Consider the following 18,460-nt stretch of genomic DNA (forward strand, 5'->3'; position numbering starts at 1 on the left):
TATTGTGGACAATGCTGCTATGAACATTGGGGTGGCCCTTCTCTTCACTACGTCTGTATCTTTGGGGTAGATACCTAGTAGTGCAATAGCTGGATCATAGGGTAGCTCGATTTTTAACTTTTTAAGGGACCTCCACACTGTTTTCCAAAGTGGCTGTACCAACTTGCATTCCCACCAACAATGTAAGAGGGATTCCCTTTCTCCACATCCTCTCCAACATTTGTTGCTTCCTGCCTTGTCAATTTTTGCCGTTCTAACTGGTGTAAGGTGGTATCTCAATGTGGTTTTGATTTGAATTTCCCTGATGGCTAATGATTTTGAACATTTTTTCATGTGTCTGTTAGCCATTTGTATGTCTTCATTGGAAAAGTGTCTGTTCATATCTTCTGTCCATTTTTTGATTTGATTATTTGTTTCATGTGTATTGAATTTGAGAAGTTCTTTGTAGATCTTGGATACTAATCTTTTATCTGTAGTGTTATTTGCAAATATCTTCTCCCATTCCGTGGGCTGCCTCTTAGTTTTTTTGACTGTTACCTTTGCTGTGCAGAAGCTTTTGATCTTGATGTAGTCCCACAAGTTCATAAAGTTGATGATGTGTTTGTTCTTTTGCTGTTTTATAACCTTGGTTTCAAAGAATTACTATTCAGTATACCTCTCTGTCTTATAACTGGACAAAGTGCATATTGGCCTATCATCACAGGTAAGTGGTGCTTAAAACAATGTTAACAGTGTTTACAGTACTGTGTTAAGAGTACGACTGTGATACCATATGCCAGAAAAACTGTGTAATGATTCATTCATTAGCCTATAGGCTAGGCTATACTGTAAAGCAATCCTATTGCTGCCTCTTTGTTATCAATGCACTTAGCATTACACCTGTAAATAAATATGAATTTCTTCTTCACATCTTTTCATTTTTGGTGTCGGGGGTTAGTTATATGGATAATGCATACAGTGTTTTGTGTCCTATAGGATGACGACGTAGGTACTGATAGACAATTCATCTTGGGAACAGATGAAAGCTTCTGGTGTTGATAGATACAGGATGGGACTGTGAATGTATTTCCTCCTCATGATTTTCTTAACACTGTCTTTTCTCTCATTTACTTTACTGTAAGAACACAGTGCATAATATGTATGGCATATAGAAAATGTGTTGTTTAGTTCATCAGTAAGGCTTTGGTTAGTCGTAAGCTATTAGTAGTTAAGTTTTCGGGTAGTCAGAAGTTCTGTGGATTTTCAACTGTGTAGGGGTCGGTGTCCCTAACCTTCATGTTAGTCAAGAGTCAAAAAAAAAAAACAAAAACAAAAACAAAAAAACCAACAACAAAAAAACCCAACAAAAACTAGCCAGAGAAGGGACACAGTAGTGGTGGAAGCAAGTTCAAGGGCACAGTGTTTTGAAAACAGTAGATGTGTTTTCCTTTTCCCTGTAAATCAAAGGCACTGCAGCCCTGTCATCATTATGGCCCTGGGGAGGAGGTGGGGAGAAGGTGAAAGAGCAGGAATGCTGTAGAGGGGAGCCCCTGTCTGACAGGAGGGAAGCTGAAGAAAAGCTTCAGGTTAGGAGAGGCAGTGGGAGAAAGAGGAGGGACAGAGGGAGGAGGAGCCCAAGGCCACACCTGGTGGTGTGGCTCCAGGCTAGAGTCCTCGGCTGGTGGGTAGGTTGATAGGAAAGCTGGAGACCTGGGGGCCTGTGCTGTGCTCCCTGGTGGGAGTCCTGGCAGGAGACTGCTGTGTGGGATGGCTGTAGGTGTCTGCGAGGCTGCTGCAGCTGAGTAGAAGGGGCAGCAAGATGTGGGTAGGCAACAAGATGCAGCAGGAGTCAGTAGAGGGTCTCCCCTGCCCCGTGAGGGGTGTCGAAGAGAGGTGTGGGGGGTCAATTGGGCTGACCATGGGTCCTGGTGGAAGGAGTGAGGTGAGCCTGCCCCAGAGGCTAAGAGAGGCCATTGCATCTCAGAAGCCAGGAGGGTCATGACCTCATAGCACTGCTGCTATGGGACCCTACAGGTCTCAACCACCATCTCCATGTGGCTCCCAGCGTGGGGCCTGAGGGGTCTGTAGTGCTAGTGAGGGCAAAAATGAGCTCAGGTCAGACAGGGGTCAGGGCTCTGGCCCCTGAGCTATCAATTGCTGCTCAGTGGTGTCCCCGGGGCTCAGCACCAGGTGCGGAGCCACACCAGCCACCCAGGTATAGAGGTCATTTGAGGACTCAGCTGTTCTAACACCCAGGAGAGCAGAATTACTGTGGGTTCAAGATTGCCCCTGCAGCGACTCAGAGGGATGGAGGCTTGTGAGGATGTTTGGATGGGCACATGAAAATGCAGAAGCCACATTTTCTTTGCATATTTATGGAGCACTGTCTGGCTTTTTGACTGAGTGCATGAGGAAAACCATTTGCTTATTTTAAGGTGGGTGTCCAGTTGGAATTCAAACCAGAGATGGCAGCGGAGGCCCATTGGCTGGTGCTGACATCCAGGCATAGACAGACGTGAGGGGTCCTTGGAGACCCCACTCCCGCGGCCAGCCAAGGGCCAGGGAGGAGCTGAGGTACCCCTACCTCTGGGATTATAGATGTGTTCTCAGATTTGAAGACCCTAAAGGAGGCCAGGAATAAGTGACAGCTGGTCCTCCAATTATGTATTTGGGTTTTTTATTGCCCACAGGCTTTTGTTGCCCCATCTGCTGAAATCTGTCATCCCAGTAGACCCACAAAATCACCCCCAAATATTCAGATATCTCTAAGAACTGAATTAAGTAGCGACAGAAGGTGACCTTGGCATTGACTGTGCTGCAGAGAAAAACAGCAGCCTCACCTCTGCCTCAGTGAGGGGAGCTGCAGTTTTCATTTGCTTTTCTTTACAAACAGAAAGAGCCCTAGGGAGCCTCACAGGACCTAAGGGGACAGCTTTGAGTTTCCAAGGCATGAGAGAGAAAGGAAAGGCAAAAGAAAATGGAGTGAGAAACTGCATGAGCTCGGGCAATAGTTTTCTTTGAAAGGGAGTCAGAAACCTTCAGAGGACACTCCCAGGGTGCTGACATTTCTCTATCACGTTGCAGTGTTTCTTATTTTATCAAACGGACATGGAAGTGCTAAAATGCATTTCTGTTTTTGTCCTCTGTCTCATTCCTTCAGGCACACTCACCTTGCTGGGAGGGTTCAAGGTTTCCTCTGAGGCTGCAACTCCCCTCCCCCCCCCGCTTTCTGGCCACAGCCAAAGGTGCATGAGGTCCTCTCTGCCTTTGACTGCAAGGTCAGGTATTGCCTCATTTGATTATTTACTTCGCTGCCATCATTAGGGTGTGAGAGGAGCATATTCCTGAGCAGCACCCCACATTTCTGTCCTCAAATGTCAACACACTTGAAACCAAGCAAGGAGAGTGTTTTGGAAGCTGCCATCTGTTTGCTTTTTCAACTTGACCTTTGTCTGAATAATAAGACGTATCTGGCTGAGCACATTTCTTCCTAATGAGCTAGAGCAGTTGTGTTATGTGTATTCAAGGATAGTCGTGTTTTCATTGGTTTTTCCCCCCTGTAGAAAGTAGAATCTCTTTCATTTCCACAGCTTTCATTTTGCTTCCCTGTGTCAACATTCATTCCCAGTTCAGGTGCTAGTGCTTCTTGTATAAAACTGCGCTTCTTAGGTGCTGTTTTTATTTTTTTTAACTTAAACATTTTTTTAGTGATTGCCCTAGATGTTGCAGTACACATTTAAAAAAATATTTATTTATTTGAAAGAGCTTGCCAGCAAGTGGGAGGAGGGGCAGAGGGAGAGGGAGAGAGAGAATCCTCAAGCAGACTCCCTGCTGAGCACAGAGCCCAACATGGGACTTGAACTCATGACCCTCAGATGAAGACCTGAGCTGAGATCAAGAGTCAGATGCTTAACTGACTGAGCCACCCAGGCACCCTGCAAATCCAAGTTTCTGACCTATATCATGTTTCTTCTGCCTGAAGAACTTGTAACATTTCTTTCAATGCAGATCTAAGGAAGTCTATTTCCCTCACTTTTGGAGGATAATTTTGGTGGTACAGAATTTTAGATTGGTGGTTTTTTCTTTCCATAGTTTAACAATTTTATTGCACTCTCTTCTTGCTTGCATAGTTTCTTCTGAGAAGCCCTTTGCAGTTTTCATCCTTGCTCCTCTGTGGGTAAGGCGGGTTCACAGCCATCTCCCATTCTTACCCCTTCCTCTTGTCCTCCCCTCCCCTTCAGCTTCTTTCAAAATCTTCTTTTTTTTTTTTTTTTTTTTTTTTTCAGTTTAGAACGTTCTTGGCTGTTATTACCTCAAATACTTCTGCTCTGTTCTCTCTCTCCCTGGTATCCCATTATGCGTATGTTATACCTTCTGCAGTTGCCCCACATTCCTTTTCTCCCCATTCTTTTCTCTCTTTGCATTTCCGTTTGGAGGTCTGCACTAACCAGTTTTCAAGCCCGCTGATTCTTTGGCTGTGTCCAGTCTACTGATGGGCCCATCAGAGGTATTCTTTCTTTCTGTTATGGTGTTTTTTCTTTCTAGCATTTCCTTTTGATTCTTTCTTGGAGTTTCCGTCTCTCTGCTGCGTTACCCATCTGTTCTTATGTATTGTCTACTTTACCCATTAGAGCCCTTAACATATTAATCACAGTTATTTTCCCTTGTCTGATCATTCCAACATCTGTATCACATCTTCAGTTTCACTCTGATGACTGCTTTGGGTTTTCTGAGCTTCTTGAACCTGTAAATGTTTGTCTTTGAATACATTTGGGAAATTTTAAGCGGTATTTCTTCAATTTATTCTGTCCCATTCTCTCTCTTCTAACCTAGAGGAGGTTACTGTTCCCAGACCTTAATGTTGTTCTGGGCTTTTTTATTATAAAGGGGGCTGAACTGCTTCCTCGCTGCTACAGAGGAGGTACATTATGTTACTTTGCCAGCAGTAGGGCTGGATTTTCTCTGCACCTAGGCTTCCACCTCTGTTTCATTTATTAGAAATAAATTGGCAAGAAGCTTGTCATAGTTAGTAATTCTGTCTGTTCCTGAAGTATTGAGCTAAGCTTACAGATAACCTAGAAGTGTGCCATTTAATATAGTAGGTGCTACCTGTGTGTGTATATTTAAGCATAAATAAATTAAAATTAAACAAAATTTAAAATTCATTTCCTTAGTCACAGTAGCCACATTTGGCTAATGATTGCCATATTGGATGATGCTGACATAGTAATCCTCTAGCTGTGGCTACTCTACAGGGAGGAGAAAGCCTGCCTTTTGGCTGGAAGTTAGTACCCCGGCTGGGATGGTAATAAGACCCAGAAACCTGATGCCGTCTCTTTAGTCCTGTCCTTATACAACGTTGTCTATCTTGGGTACAGGATAGCGACCTAAGTCACCAGGACAGCTGGCAATCTTAAGACTCCCGTGTGAGGTTTCCTCCTGATTGATCTAATGTGATCCCCTCCATATCCCTGGTCTAGCTGCTTCTGGCCACAGGACCTCCCCTGGGAGTTGGCCAAAACCACGACCCGATGGAATTAAAACCCAACTGGGGACCGTTTCCTAGGGGAGTTGGCTGTAAGAACTACATGTGTTGGAATGTCACTTAGGCCATGATGGATTTCCATCTTTAATGTTTTCTGTCAATGTCCTCTATCACTACTTAAGTTACAAAATTGGGTAATTTCCCTTGTAAAACTTTTCTAGTGTTCTCCATGCATTAAAAATGGCAGGTCCTTCAAGGCATGGTATTTTGGTCCATATGCCAGGCACCCATCTGTAGCCTAGGATGCAATGGGGAAGCAGGAGGAGGGCAGGCCTCCATCCTACAGGGGCCTTTGATGGCAGTGATGATCATAGCAATGTTGTTCGTGGGACGCCTTGGGTCACTTTGACACCAGGAACCTCTGACATATCCTGTGCATGGCACGGCATCTGGGAGTCAGGAGGGATTTTCTTTGGTAATGGACCTTCTCTACTAGCATGGCCTCAGTAAGCTTTTTGACTCCACGAGGGCTCTCCCTTGGGATGCCTTTTGACCCACTGGAAACAATTCGGATTGCAAAATTTAGGAAAGGACTGATCTCCTGTCACACTGCATGGATGCAGTTGTATCTGTCAGATCTCCTCTGTAGGAAATAGGGCAAATGGACCTAGGGTACCTTCACTGCTCATACCTAGGCCTTCATTGCTCAACACCAGGACCCCAGCCTAAGGCCCTTTTGCCTGAATGTGTCAGGTAGTAAACTCCCTCCTGACATTGGATGATAATTATCTAAATAGGCCTCCTTCGAGTAAACCTGGGTTGCTGGAGGAAACACAGGCTATCCCAGACAAAGGGGACTCTTGAGACACACACTTTCTCTCTCTCTCTCACTGTTCTTCCTAATAGATGTGGTGACTTCTCCCTCACTCATTTCCTGGGTTAATGGCTATAACTGGAGTCTTCTATGGTTAGTCTACCTCAGGATGGGGACTAAAAGGAATATTCCCAAGCAGCTGCCGAAACTCCGTTCATTTCAGGGAAATTCCCCATCTTCTCCAGTGCATATGAAAGTTCTTTTGAAACCTCTCTTTTCTTTACTTCTCCAACTCCCGAGTATATAATCAGCCACCTCTCATAACCCCGGGGCAGCAGCTCTTTCTGCCCATGGGTCCTGTCCCCTGTGCTTTAATAAACCACCGTTTTGCACCAAAAGACAGACAGACAGACAGACAGACAGACAGAAAGATAGAAAGAAAGAAAGAAAGAAAGAAAGAAAGAAAGAAAGAAAGAAAGAGAAAGAAAGAAAAAAAGAGTAAGGAGGGAGGGAAGGAAGGAAAGAAGAAAAAGAAAGAAAGAATAAAAGGAAAGAGAAAGAAAAATGAAAGAAAAGAGAAAGGAAGGAAGGAAGAAAAAGAAAGAAAGAAAAAGACCAACAAGCCTGTCATTGCAGAAAGTTCAGTTGGACAAGTGAAGATTATGAACCACTGTCAGTTCTGTAAGACTGGCTTGATTAAATATGTACAAATATACGTGAGCAATAGATAGCATAGAAGTTAAGGCAAAATAAAAACTAATTGCTGTCGAAATTTCTTCCTTTAGTACACCACACCAAGCTTTCCTGTCTTATTTTTCTTTCCCCTCTTCTCCCCCCTCCCCTCCCTCTGCCCTCCCTTCCCTTTTCTACCTTCTTTTCTTTCCTTCCTTCTGTCTTTTCCCTCCTTCCTCCCTCCCTTCCTCTTTTCTCTCCTCTCATCTTCTCTTCTCTTTTTAAGTAGGCTCCACACCCAGCATGGAGCCCAGTGTAGGGCTTGAACTCACAGTCCTAAGATCGAGACCTGAGCTGAAATCAAGATTTCGTTGCTTAACCAACTGAGCCACCCAGGTGCCTAAGATTTTTGTCTTAATCAGGAAATTGAATCACTGTCCCCATGTTCTCATCACCAAGTCAGGACCATCAGCCCTCGTGTAAAAGCAGAGATTCTTCAGTTTGACGGTTCAGTGGAGGGCTCACTGGAATCTCTACAAATGCTAAGTCAGAGTGAATCCTTCTCTAATATGTGGACTTCTCAGAGACTCATGTTTTCTCATAGAACAGGCTTTCTTTTCTATGTAAGTGAATTCAGATTAGATTCCTAGCTGTGGCCTGAAATAAATACGTAAAAGCTGGGTTCTTTTGACAGTGGTTTGGAGAGCAGGTCTGTGGTCTGTGTATCTTAACTCGAGCACTTACATCTTGTGGTTGCTCGAATGGCCTGAAGCCAGAAGCAGATCAGCTGGAAATCAGCGTCTTTGAGAGACTCAAACAGGCTATTGAGGAATTCCTTTCTTCAGGTGCTGGACTATTCCCTACTGCCCGTGATGTTTGCAGGCAATAAAAGAGAACCACTCCAGAAGCTTCTTTCCATAAGGCTCTAAAATTGTGATGCTCCGTTATCTCAGGCACTTACTGCTGCCTGTCAGGTACCTCCAGCCTGCTGGTCATGTCTGCCGCCAGATAGCTCATCTGACTCTCAGGGACTTTGGAAAAATACACTTGGAAGTAGATGCCAATGGCTCTCACAGGGAGGCACAGTACCCTTCCTCCAGGGTTTCTAAATATTGACAGCCTTTTGTGCAGAATCATGTGTTTGTCAGCTTGCACATAAGTTCTGCTCAGTGCTTATGATCTGGCAGGTGGACCCCACAGATAGTTCCCTCCCCCCTTGCCTTTCATGCTTCCAGCCACACCCACCTAACAGCCAGCACCCTGGCCCCTAGGTTTTTCCATGGTTATGTTCAAGAAAATGAGAAGGAACATTTTTTCATGTGTCTGTTAGCCATTTGTATGTCTTCACTGGAAAAGTGTCTGTTCATATCTTCTGCCCATTTTTTGATTTGATTATTTGTTTCTTGTGTATTGAGTTTGAGAAGTTCTTTGTAGATCTTGGATACCAGTCCTTTATCTGTAGCATCATTTGCAAATATCTTCTCCCATTCCCTGGGCTGCCTCTTAGTTTTTTTGACTGTTTCCTTGGCTGTGCAAAAGCTTTTGATCTTGATGAAGTCCCACAAGTTCATTTTTTCTTTTGTTTCTCTTGCCTTTGGAGATGTGTCATGAAAAAAATTGCTGTGGCCGATGTCAAAGAGGTTGCTGCCTATGTTCTCCTCTAGGATTTTGATGGATTCCTGTCTCACATCGAGGTCTTTCATCCATTTGGAGTTTATCTTTGTGTATGGTGTGAGATAGTGGTCAAGTTTCATTCTTTTGCATGTAGCTGTCCAATATTCCCAGAACCATTTATTGAAGAGACTGTCCTTTTTCCACTGGATGTTTTTTCCTGCTTTGTCAAAGATTAGTTTCCCAAAGAGCCGAGGGTCCATTTCTGGGTTCTCTATTCTGTTCCATTAGTCTCCGTGTCTGTTTTTGTGCCAGTACCATGCAGTCTTTGTGATTGCAGCTTTGTAGTATAGCTTGAAATCTAGCAACGTGATGCCCCCAGCTTTGTTTTTCCTTTTCAACAATTCCTTGGTGATTTGGGGCCTTTTCTGGTTTCACACAAATTTAAGTGCTATTTGTTCCAGTTTTTTTTGAAAAATGTCATTGGTATTTTGATTGGGATGGCATTGAAAGTGTAGATTGCTCTGGGTAGCATAGACATTTTAACTATGTTTATTCTTCTGATCCATGAGCATGGAATATTTTTCCATCTTTTTGTGTCTTCTTCAGTGTCTTTCAAGAGTGATTCGTAGGGGGCGCCTGGGTGGCACAGCGGTTAAGCGTCTGCCTTCGGCTCAGGGCGTGATCCCGGTGTTCTGGGATCGAGCCCCACATCAGGCTCCTCCTCTATGAGCCTGCTTCTTCCTTTCCCACTTCCCCTGCTTGTGTTCCCTCTCTCGCTGGCTGTCTCTATCTCTGTCAAATAAATAAATAAAATCTTTAAAAAAAAAAAAAAAGAGTGATTCGTAGTTTCTAGAATATAGATCCTTTACGTCTCTGGTTAAGTTAATTCCGAGATAATGTATGATTTTTCGTGCTATTGTAAATGGAACGGATTCCCTAATTTCTATTTCTTCAGTCTCGTTCATGTATAGAAATGCAACTGATTATTATTAGCCATCAGGGAAATTCAAATCAAAGCCACTTTGAGATATCACCTTACGCCAGTTAGAATGGCAAAAATTGACAAGGCAAGAAACAACAAATGTTGGAGAGGATGTGGAGAAGGGGAATCCCTCTTACATTGTTGGTGGGAATGCAAGTTGGTACAGCCACTTTGGAAAACAGTGTGGAGGTCCCTTAAAAAGTTAAAAATCGAGCTACCCTGTGATCCAGCAATTGCACTACTGGGTATCTACCTCAAAGATACAGACATAGTGAAGAGAAGGGCCATATGCACCCCAATGTTCATAGCAGCATTGTCCACAATAGCTAAATTCTGGAAGGAGCCGAGATGCCCTTCAACAGATGACTGGATTAAGAAGATGTGGTCCATATATACGATGGAATATTACTCAGCCATCAGAAAGAACGATTACACAACATTTGCAGCAACATGGACGGGACTGGAGGAGATTATGCTAAGTGAAATAAGTCAAGCAGAGAAAGACAATTATCATATGGTTTCACTCATTTATGGAACATAAGAACTAAGAAGATGGGTAGGAGAAGGAAGGGAAGAATGAAGGGTGGGTAAACAGAAGGGGGAATGAAGCATGAGAGACTATGGACTCTGGGAAACAAACTGAGGGCTTCAGAGGGGAGAGGGGTGGGGGACTGGGATAGGCCGGTGATGGGTATTAAGGAGGGCACGTATTGCATGGTGCACTGGGTGTTATATGCAAATAATGAATCATGGAACATTAAATCAAAAACTAATGATACACTGTATGGTGACTAACATAATAAAAAATTGTTACAAAAAAAAAAAAAAGAAAATGAGAAGGAACATTGTTTAAAAGTGAGATTGGAAATAAAAAGCAGCATCTATTTGACCAATCCATGTGGTCAGGCAGTGGCTTTCAGGTGCAACAGTGGCTACTGTTGGCCAGAAGGCTCTTGCATGTGGTTTGGGAGCTCATCACTGATGTTATTACTGTTGATATTATGATGAGGTGTCCCTGTTGGGTATCCCAGTATTAGAACAGTTAATTCTGAAGGAATTCTTAGTTTAAATCTTTCAGGTTAAGTGCTTTATGAAGTCCCTAGGCCTGAGTGGTTTACTGTAAACTTTGAGAACCCCTGGGATATAACCTTTCAGGATCCCTTCTAGTTCTGTGATTCTCTGGTAGGGAATTGGAATTTCTGGATTGTCTTTCTCATAAAATTTCTTTTGAAAGCCATTTTGTTTTACAGAATTAATGCTCATTCATCACAGAAAATTTTTTAAAATGCCAGAATGCTCAAAGAAAATAAGTTGCCTGCCGTTTCATCAAAGATAATCATTATTGGGGCGCCTGGGTGGCACAGCGGTTAAGCGTCTGCCTTCGGCTCAGGGCGTGATCCCGGCGATCCGGGATCGAGCCCCACATCAGGCTCTTCCGCTATGAGCCTGCTTCTTCCTCTCCCACTCCCCCTGTTTGTGTTCCCTCTCTCGCTGGCTGTCTCTATCTCTGTCGAATAAATAAATAAAATCTTTAAAAAAAAAAAAAGATAATCATTATTAACATAATGCTTTTATAGCACTTTCTCTAATCAGATAATTTTATATCTCTTTCTCTAGTTTTACATAAAGACAGACTGTATATATAATGTCACTGCTTCTATCATATAATGGAATATTGTGAACATTTTCCAGATCATTTGTTGTTCTTCAGTAAACCTTATCATTTCCATATGCAATCAAATATTGGAAGCATTATTATCTCAAAGGTTTGAAACACGTAGAATATTTATTTGAAGTAAATGTAAAAGAATAATATATTAAAGCAGGATCCCAAAGCTCATTTTAAGTTCAAAAACAAAGGTTTTAATCTGCACCAAGAAAATGAAGTTCCCCAAAGGTCAATGTGAGATCCAATTTCAGGATTTTAGTTATTAGTATTGCAGATGGGGAAAGAGGCATTAGTACACCCCATTGCCTAGATTTGGGTCAACATCTTGATTAAAATACAGGAATGTATGGCTGCTTTTCCTGACTTAAAAATGGAAGTAATATGGTCCCCAGGAATTATGTTGTATAATTCCTATCCCCTTGTGGTCTTTGAGATCTGTCTTAGGAAGTAGTGCAGGACTGTGACTGGTGGGTTTTAGAGCATGAGGGTAGGCCTTGGGATAAATTTCAGTCCCTTGTGTGGGTCCATATAGGACCGAAGAACATAGCTGTAGTTATAATTAGCCTTTCTAGTGTGGCCCCATGGGCCTCCATATCAAGCTGGGTGCAGGAATGGAAGGCTGTTAATTCTATTGAGACATCTGCTGATAATACAACCCTTTTCTAAGAATGTGACCTGTGCTGGGGGCATCCCAAAGCATATTCACAGATGTGGTATCACTATGCAACCTACTATTATCAGAATCTTTTAGATTAGATTAGAATTTAGATCTGAGGGAATAGAAACTCTGTGTTATGTTTGAGGTTTAGTTTAAATTCTTGGATGTCAGTTGCCTGCCTCACAAATCTTGGCAAGGTAGCCTCAGAATTGCAGAGGCAAACTTGAGACACTTTATACTGAAGAACCTACCATCCTTTGAGCAGTATTAAAAATACCTCAAAATCTAGTGTTTGGTTTATTCCCTGTTCCTGTGCTTTATTTAGGTTCCCCTCTGCCTCCCTCATGATTGAAAGGACTTGGAAATGAGACTTTTTAATCTTTTTTCAAGGAATTTGTCTGTTTCATCTGTGTTGTCTAATTTGTGGGAATAAAGTTGTGACCTATCCTTTTTTATTCTTTTAATGTATATAAAACATACTCATGTTGCCTTTTTGATTCCTCATATTCATAACTTATGTCTTCTTTTTTCTTGATGTCTAGCAAGAGGTTTATCAAGTTTACTGATCTTTGCATTTATTTTTTGTTTTTGTTTGAAATTTCATTAGTTTCTGTTCTAGTCTTTATTTTTCTTCTTCTGCTTGCTTTGGGTTTTACTCTGCTTTTATTCTTTTAGTTTCTTAATGTGGAAACTCAGATTATTGCTGTGATAGCTTTTTTCTTTTCTAATATAAGCTTTGAGTGCTATGAATTTCCCTCTACATACTGCCTTAGGTGCATATCACAGATGGTGATATGTTGCCTTTTCATTTAAAGTGAATACTTTAAAATATTTTCTCATTCTTTTTGTTCCAAAGGCCATTAAGAAGTGAGTTAGTTCCCAGATATCTAATGTCTCTTTGAGCTATAAGAATGAGGTTCTAATAAGTTGGAAACTTTGGTGAGAAGGTGTTTGGAATTATACATGACAACCTGGCAGATTGTTCATAGTATAGTGAAACACTGTCATGCTGTTGTCATTGTATGAACTGAAAGGGTATCCTACAGCTGTTTCTTTAGGCTTGGTTATATTTTTTAAATAGGATTTGAAGGCATATTTTGGGACCTTCTCCTGTAATGTGTCTTATCTTTGTTCTTTTTAGTGCATTATCATTGGGCGGAACTGGATCCCGAAAAATTCATGAAAGATGTTGAGTACCTACACTGCTTTAAGAATTTGGGACTGAATCATGAAAAGGAAGACAGAAATAAGAAATTGGGATGCTGAGTAGCCCTGCAGAAACAAAGCAGAACAAAACAAAACAACAACACCAAAGGAATGATACCATTTTCTGTTGTTGCTGTGGTCTAATAGCGAAAGTGGGTACTGGCAGTGCAGGGGTGTGCACCCCATGCACATGGCAGCAGGGCATACACCCATGCTTCCCCCATGCAAAGACTTTGCTGGTTCCTGTGATTTCTTGGCTTGCTTTTAAAACAGGCTGGCCCAACATCATTTGTCACCGGTCCTCCTTTCACATGTGTTCATGATGGGTCTCAACTGCATTCACGCTGTCCATGTTCTTCCCAACACTGGCTAAGCCAGGGCCTGGTTTAGGTGTAAAGAGAACAAACATTGGTGATAATGTATTGTGTAAGACCTTTGCATCTTGTAAATTTTCTCATTTTTCTAAAAAGAAATAATAAAATCCTAAACCCCAACAAACCACTTTATTATTAAACAAATCCTGCTGTGTTTCTGCTTAATAATTTTGTCTGTAGAAATACAATGTGTCTGACCCCACTCTTTGTATAATCTATACTTCTTTTCAAATAACCGTCTTGCAAGTGGCCTTCTCTCAGTGGCCTACACAGATCTCTGATTCCGTGAGAGCCTATCACTGGTAATTTGTAGCTGATGACATTTTAGTTGGATATGAAGTGGCAGGAAGGGGGAGTGTACATGGGTAGGTAATCCAGTTTTGGATTGGCCCAATGACTGAGACCAAGTGTGGCTGCCATCTCTGATTTATTCACCTTTGGGAGGTCAAGAAAGGTCTCAGCATGTTGGACCATACAGATGCCCCTTTTCCGGGAGCTGAATGGTTGTCCATATATCCAACCAATATCCACACAGTTACGTGAAGAAGGAACCACATTCCGCCAAAGAGTTTCTTAGTTAATTTTAATCTATTAGTGGCACAACTATAGTCATTTTTAGACATTATATGATGTTAGTAGTTATATATGTGTTACTATACATATTATATATTTATATAACAGCTATAATATTTTAATGCTTATGCAAATAGTTATTCTCTCTTGAAATGCTTCTTGCCTAACTGTAAAGGAGACATCTTTATTTGGCATTTTTGTAATGCTGAAACTCTATCTGTGACCTTTATAATAACTTCTGAGTCTATCTCATCTGACCCAGTTGTCTACTTCAAATTAATAACAAAACAGGAAACAACAAATGTTGGAGAGGATGTAGAGAAAGGGGAATCCTCTTATACTGTTGGTGGGAATGCAACCTGGTACAGCCACTCTGGAAAACAGTATGGAGGTTCCTCAAGATGTTAAAAATAGAGCTATGCTATGATCCAGCAATTGCACTACTAGGTAGTGCAGATGATACAGATATAGTGAAAAGAAGAGGCACATGCACCCCAGTGTTCGTAGCAGCAATGTCCACAATAGCCAAACTGTGGAAGGAGCCGAGATGCCCTTCAGCAGACGAATGGATAAAGAAGATGTGGTCCATGTATACAATGGAATATTACTCAGCCATCAGAAAGGATGAATACCCACCATTTGCATCGACATGGATGGAACTGGAGGGAATTACGCTAAGCGACATAAGTCAAGCAGAGAAAGACAACTATCAGAGGTTTCATTCATATGTGGAACATAAGCAATAGCAGGGAGGATCGTAGCGGAAGGGAGGGAGATCCAAAGGGGGAGAAATCAGAGATGGAGATGAACCATGAGAGACTATGGACCCCAGGAAACAAACTGAGGGTTTCAGAGGGGAGGGAGAGGGAGGGGGTAACAGGGTGATGGGTATTAAGGAGGGCACGTGTTGTGATGAGCACTGGGTGACATATGTAACTAATGAATCATTGAACACTACATCAAAAACTAATGATGTACTGTACAGCGGCTAACTGTTCATAATAAAAAAAGAAAACCAGAAAATGTGAGACAAGGAGAAGAAGCTCAAATTATACTTCCAGTGTACATTCAAGTACTTGGAATATGGAATTGGAAAGGGGTTTGCCAGACTGGCTTTCTCTGAACAAATGCAGATGGTTTGGGATAATCCATTACAGCATGAACCTCTGGATTTGAAATCATTACATTCCAGGTGCAAATCCCCAGTCAGCTTCCCCAGCTGTATGGACAGTGAGGGCCAAGAGGCTCTCCTGTTTGAATTATCTGTGTAGGCTTTTACAGGATGAATTAAAATTCATTGTAAAGTTACTCTAAACTACAGTTTTGTAATATTGGCTGTAGGGTCATGGACTTGAGGAACACATTTGTCAGACGTCTCTCTGCCACAACATTTTATCACCACCAATTAATGCTGAACAGCCGCAGCCTGCCCTTGTGCTAATTGGTCACAAGGATGGCATAAAGAGAAGAGCTAATGTGCTTGATGTCTGTATAGTGGTAAAATGATAAAGACCCTTGTAGCCCACAATCCAGTTCCGGGATCCCACTTTAAAGGGACATAGACAAATTGGGGCATGAGCGGAGTCATGTGGGCAGGTGGCAGAAGGATTTGAAAATCATGAAGGACTGAAGGGGAGAAACAGAGCTCTGAATGTTTGAAAGATATGGACAGGACACTTGGGTCAGGAACAAAAGAGGAGCCATGGGCATAAGTTGCATTAACACAGATACTTGCTTGATACAAAGTAAAGCTTTCCAATGTGATTCAAAACTGGATGGTGATGTTAGTATTTAGTGTTTGGGCAGAAGTTCTGAGCTTACTTACATGTGCAGAAAAATTATTTAATTAATTTAAAAATCCTCCCACCCAGTTTGCAGTAAACCTGGTAAATGTCAGAATATGGTTGCTACTTTTGTACTTTTGGATTGAAGGAAGCTTTTCCATCATCCTGAAGGCCACTTTCAACTCCTAGAAACAGAAGAAGCAGTAGGTACACGAAAGACTGGCTCAACAGGGTCAGATCTAACCACAGGGCAAGGTTGTGAAATAAAAATGAAAGCTCAAGAAGAAACCCCATAACATTCACAGCTGCATCCAAAAAGTAGTTAAGTCTGCCTTCTCCTACCCCTTTGTTCCCTTTCTGAAGGTCATTTCTAACCCTTACTGTGGGACTCATGGCTAAAAGATTTGAGGTGCAGTTCTACATGCAGAGTATAAAACTTAGTCTTTACACCCTCCTAACATCTCCAGCTCCTTCTTGCCGCTTATTTTTAAGCTTGCTCTTTACCATCCATTAAAACATCATTGAATGGGAATGGGAGAGGAGAATCGTCCCATGTATGGCTTCTCTGAGAAGGCTTGGCGGACTGCAGGCCGGTACTTTAAACAGAGCAATGTTTAACACTGGGTAGCAGGGTCTGTTTCATTTGCCTCCCGTAGTTTACTTTATAGGAGACCAAGCTCTTGGGAGACACAAAACATAGACCAAAGAAAGGCACCTTCTGGGGCTGGGCATAGCATCATGTCGTGGTTGGTGGTCCTCGGGAAGGCATTTTCTCTACCAAGCTGCATTCTGAAGGGATGGGTGCACGCCGCCAGATAAAGTAGTAGTTCATTGATTTGATCGTGGGGAACAAATGGTTCCACAAAAACACTGTTTCCTCTGACATGTTGTCCTTTTCGTCACTCCAAAACCAGAGAGGTGATCTTTTCTGTCAAACTGGTTTATCGGATTTCCTGCCCCTTTTCAGCCAGGCACTGTCAGAATTCTTAATTTGCAATTCATTACCGATTTGGATCTTTTAGGAGTAGAGTTAACTTCATTTCAAAAGACATGGATATCAAAGGTAGAGCCTCCCAATGATCATATTCGAGAAGAAGGTGGGAAATCCGGGTTTTGAGATGAGGCTGCCTCTCACCGTTGCTGCTAATGCCTTGTTCCCTTCTGGGGACAGACAGTTGTGCATTAAATTTGTAGAGGCCTGGAAACCAAAACCTTAAAGTCCTATCGTGAAAGTATCTATTAGTGATGGTATTTTAGATTTGTTAATTTTTGATAAGATAATTCATATTCATAGGGGCCCTTAAAATAACTTTGCTTGTTTTTTAAACTTCCCCGAGGGTTGGTACATGAGAGGCTCTGTCAAGCAGGAAATGTACTGGGGTGTCTGTTGAAGGACATTCAGCAGACAGTCACCCTGCAGCAGGGGGTGGGCTCAGCCCAGGCCCCAGTCCAAGGACGAGCCAGAGTTGGCCAGTGGACAGTGATGTGCCATGGAGAGGGCAAGCCTTGAGGTGCAGCACCTCAAGGTGTGAGCGGAGTGGGGTTCAGACACCTGCCAGCAGGCCGGTGGGGCCGGATTCAGGGAGACGGGGGGCACGCGAAGAGCATGGATGACACAAGTGGGAAGTGAGGACCAGGGACGGGCCTGCAGGAGTTTGGTTAGGTGTGATCATGCATTTAGGCTTCATCACGTCTCCCTCCTTCTCCAGCTCGATCTCTTCTAGTTCTGCAGTTTCTCACGTGACCTGGCCTTGAGAGTGACCTGGAGGACCGGGTGCAGCTCTGCTGGTGTGGGGTGACCGAGGCCACTGGGCAGTGCTGTGGAGGTCTCAACAGGCCTTGGGGTGGCCCAGACTTGGGGTTGCGTCCTGGCTGTGCGAGGGGGTTGCACCGTGATTTCCGCACAGTGTGTGTGTTCCTTCAGCTCTCTGAACTTCGTTCTCCGTCTCTACACCTGGGTGGTGAGGGTGAAACGGGAGCTGACACAAGGCTCTGGGCACAGTGGCTCGTGGTGGTGTCTGCTCGGGGTGCCGGGCCACGTCCCTGGGTGGATGTGACTCGGTGTGGCCGATGCTGCTTTCTTTCAGGAGCTGCACCCCAGCCCTGGCCTGGCACTCCCCAGGCCTCCAGACAACTGAAACCCCAGGTTTACTTCCCATGGCCACTGTCTGGCCTGCGAAGAACCCAAACGAAGAGCGGAATTCTGATTCCGTTGGGCTCGGCCGTGCTTCTGGACTATGGAAATACTTCAAACGGACGCTGGCTGGTCCTCCTAGCTTCGTGCCATCTCCAGGCATGTTTTCTGTACCTTTGCTCAAGTCTGGGCTAACCCCAATGCACAGGATAGAGTTGGCACTCCATTAGAAATCTTTCAGGTCACTAGCTGCCTTCTTTCTATTCTCGCTCAAACCCCGTTCCTCCCACGTCACCCGTTCTTGTGGAAATCATGCTATACTATATTCACGGTATTCTGGTGATGAACCCGATAATCCTGTCAGAAAAAATTACTAGTACAGCACAGCGTGATACTTGTGAGCTCGTGCAGGCTTCTGGTTCGCTGTGTTCTTTACCACAGGCTTACAGACCATCTGTATATCATCGAGGCTAGAATGTTTTCAGGAATCCGCATCTCACTGGCCTGTCTGCTGTG

General features: G+C 43.1%; 1 protein-coding gene across 1 annotated transcript in view; it reads left to right on the forward strand.

The window, feature by feature from the left end:
- DTD1 (D-aminoacyl-tRNA deacylase 1) overlaps positions 1 to 13,655 on the forward strand; it is a 188,745-nt gene extending 175,090 nt beyond the window's left edge. The window contains exon 6 of the mRNA XM_045809758.2: positions 13,015 to 13,655. The gene's annotated coding sequence lies outside the window, so the exon portion shown is untranslated. The remainder of the gene's footprint in view (positions 1 to 13,014) is intronic.
- Positions 13,656 to 18,460: the final 4,805 nt, after the last annotated feature.

The sequence above is a fragment of the Ursus americanus genome, chromosome 22 (assembly GCF_024610735.1).
Source record: "Ursus americanus isolate L20-20 chromosome 22, mUrsAme1.1.p, whole genome shotgun sequence".
NCBI classification, from domain to species: domain Eukaryota; kingdom Metazoa; phylum Chordata; class Mammalia; order Carnivora; family Ursidae; genus Ursus; species Ursus americanus.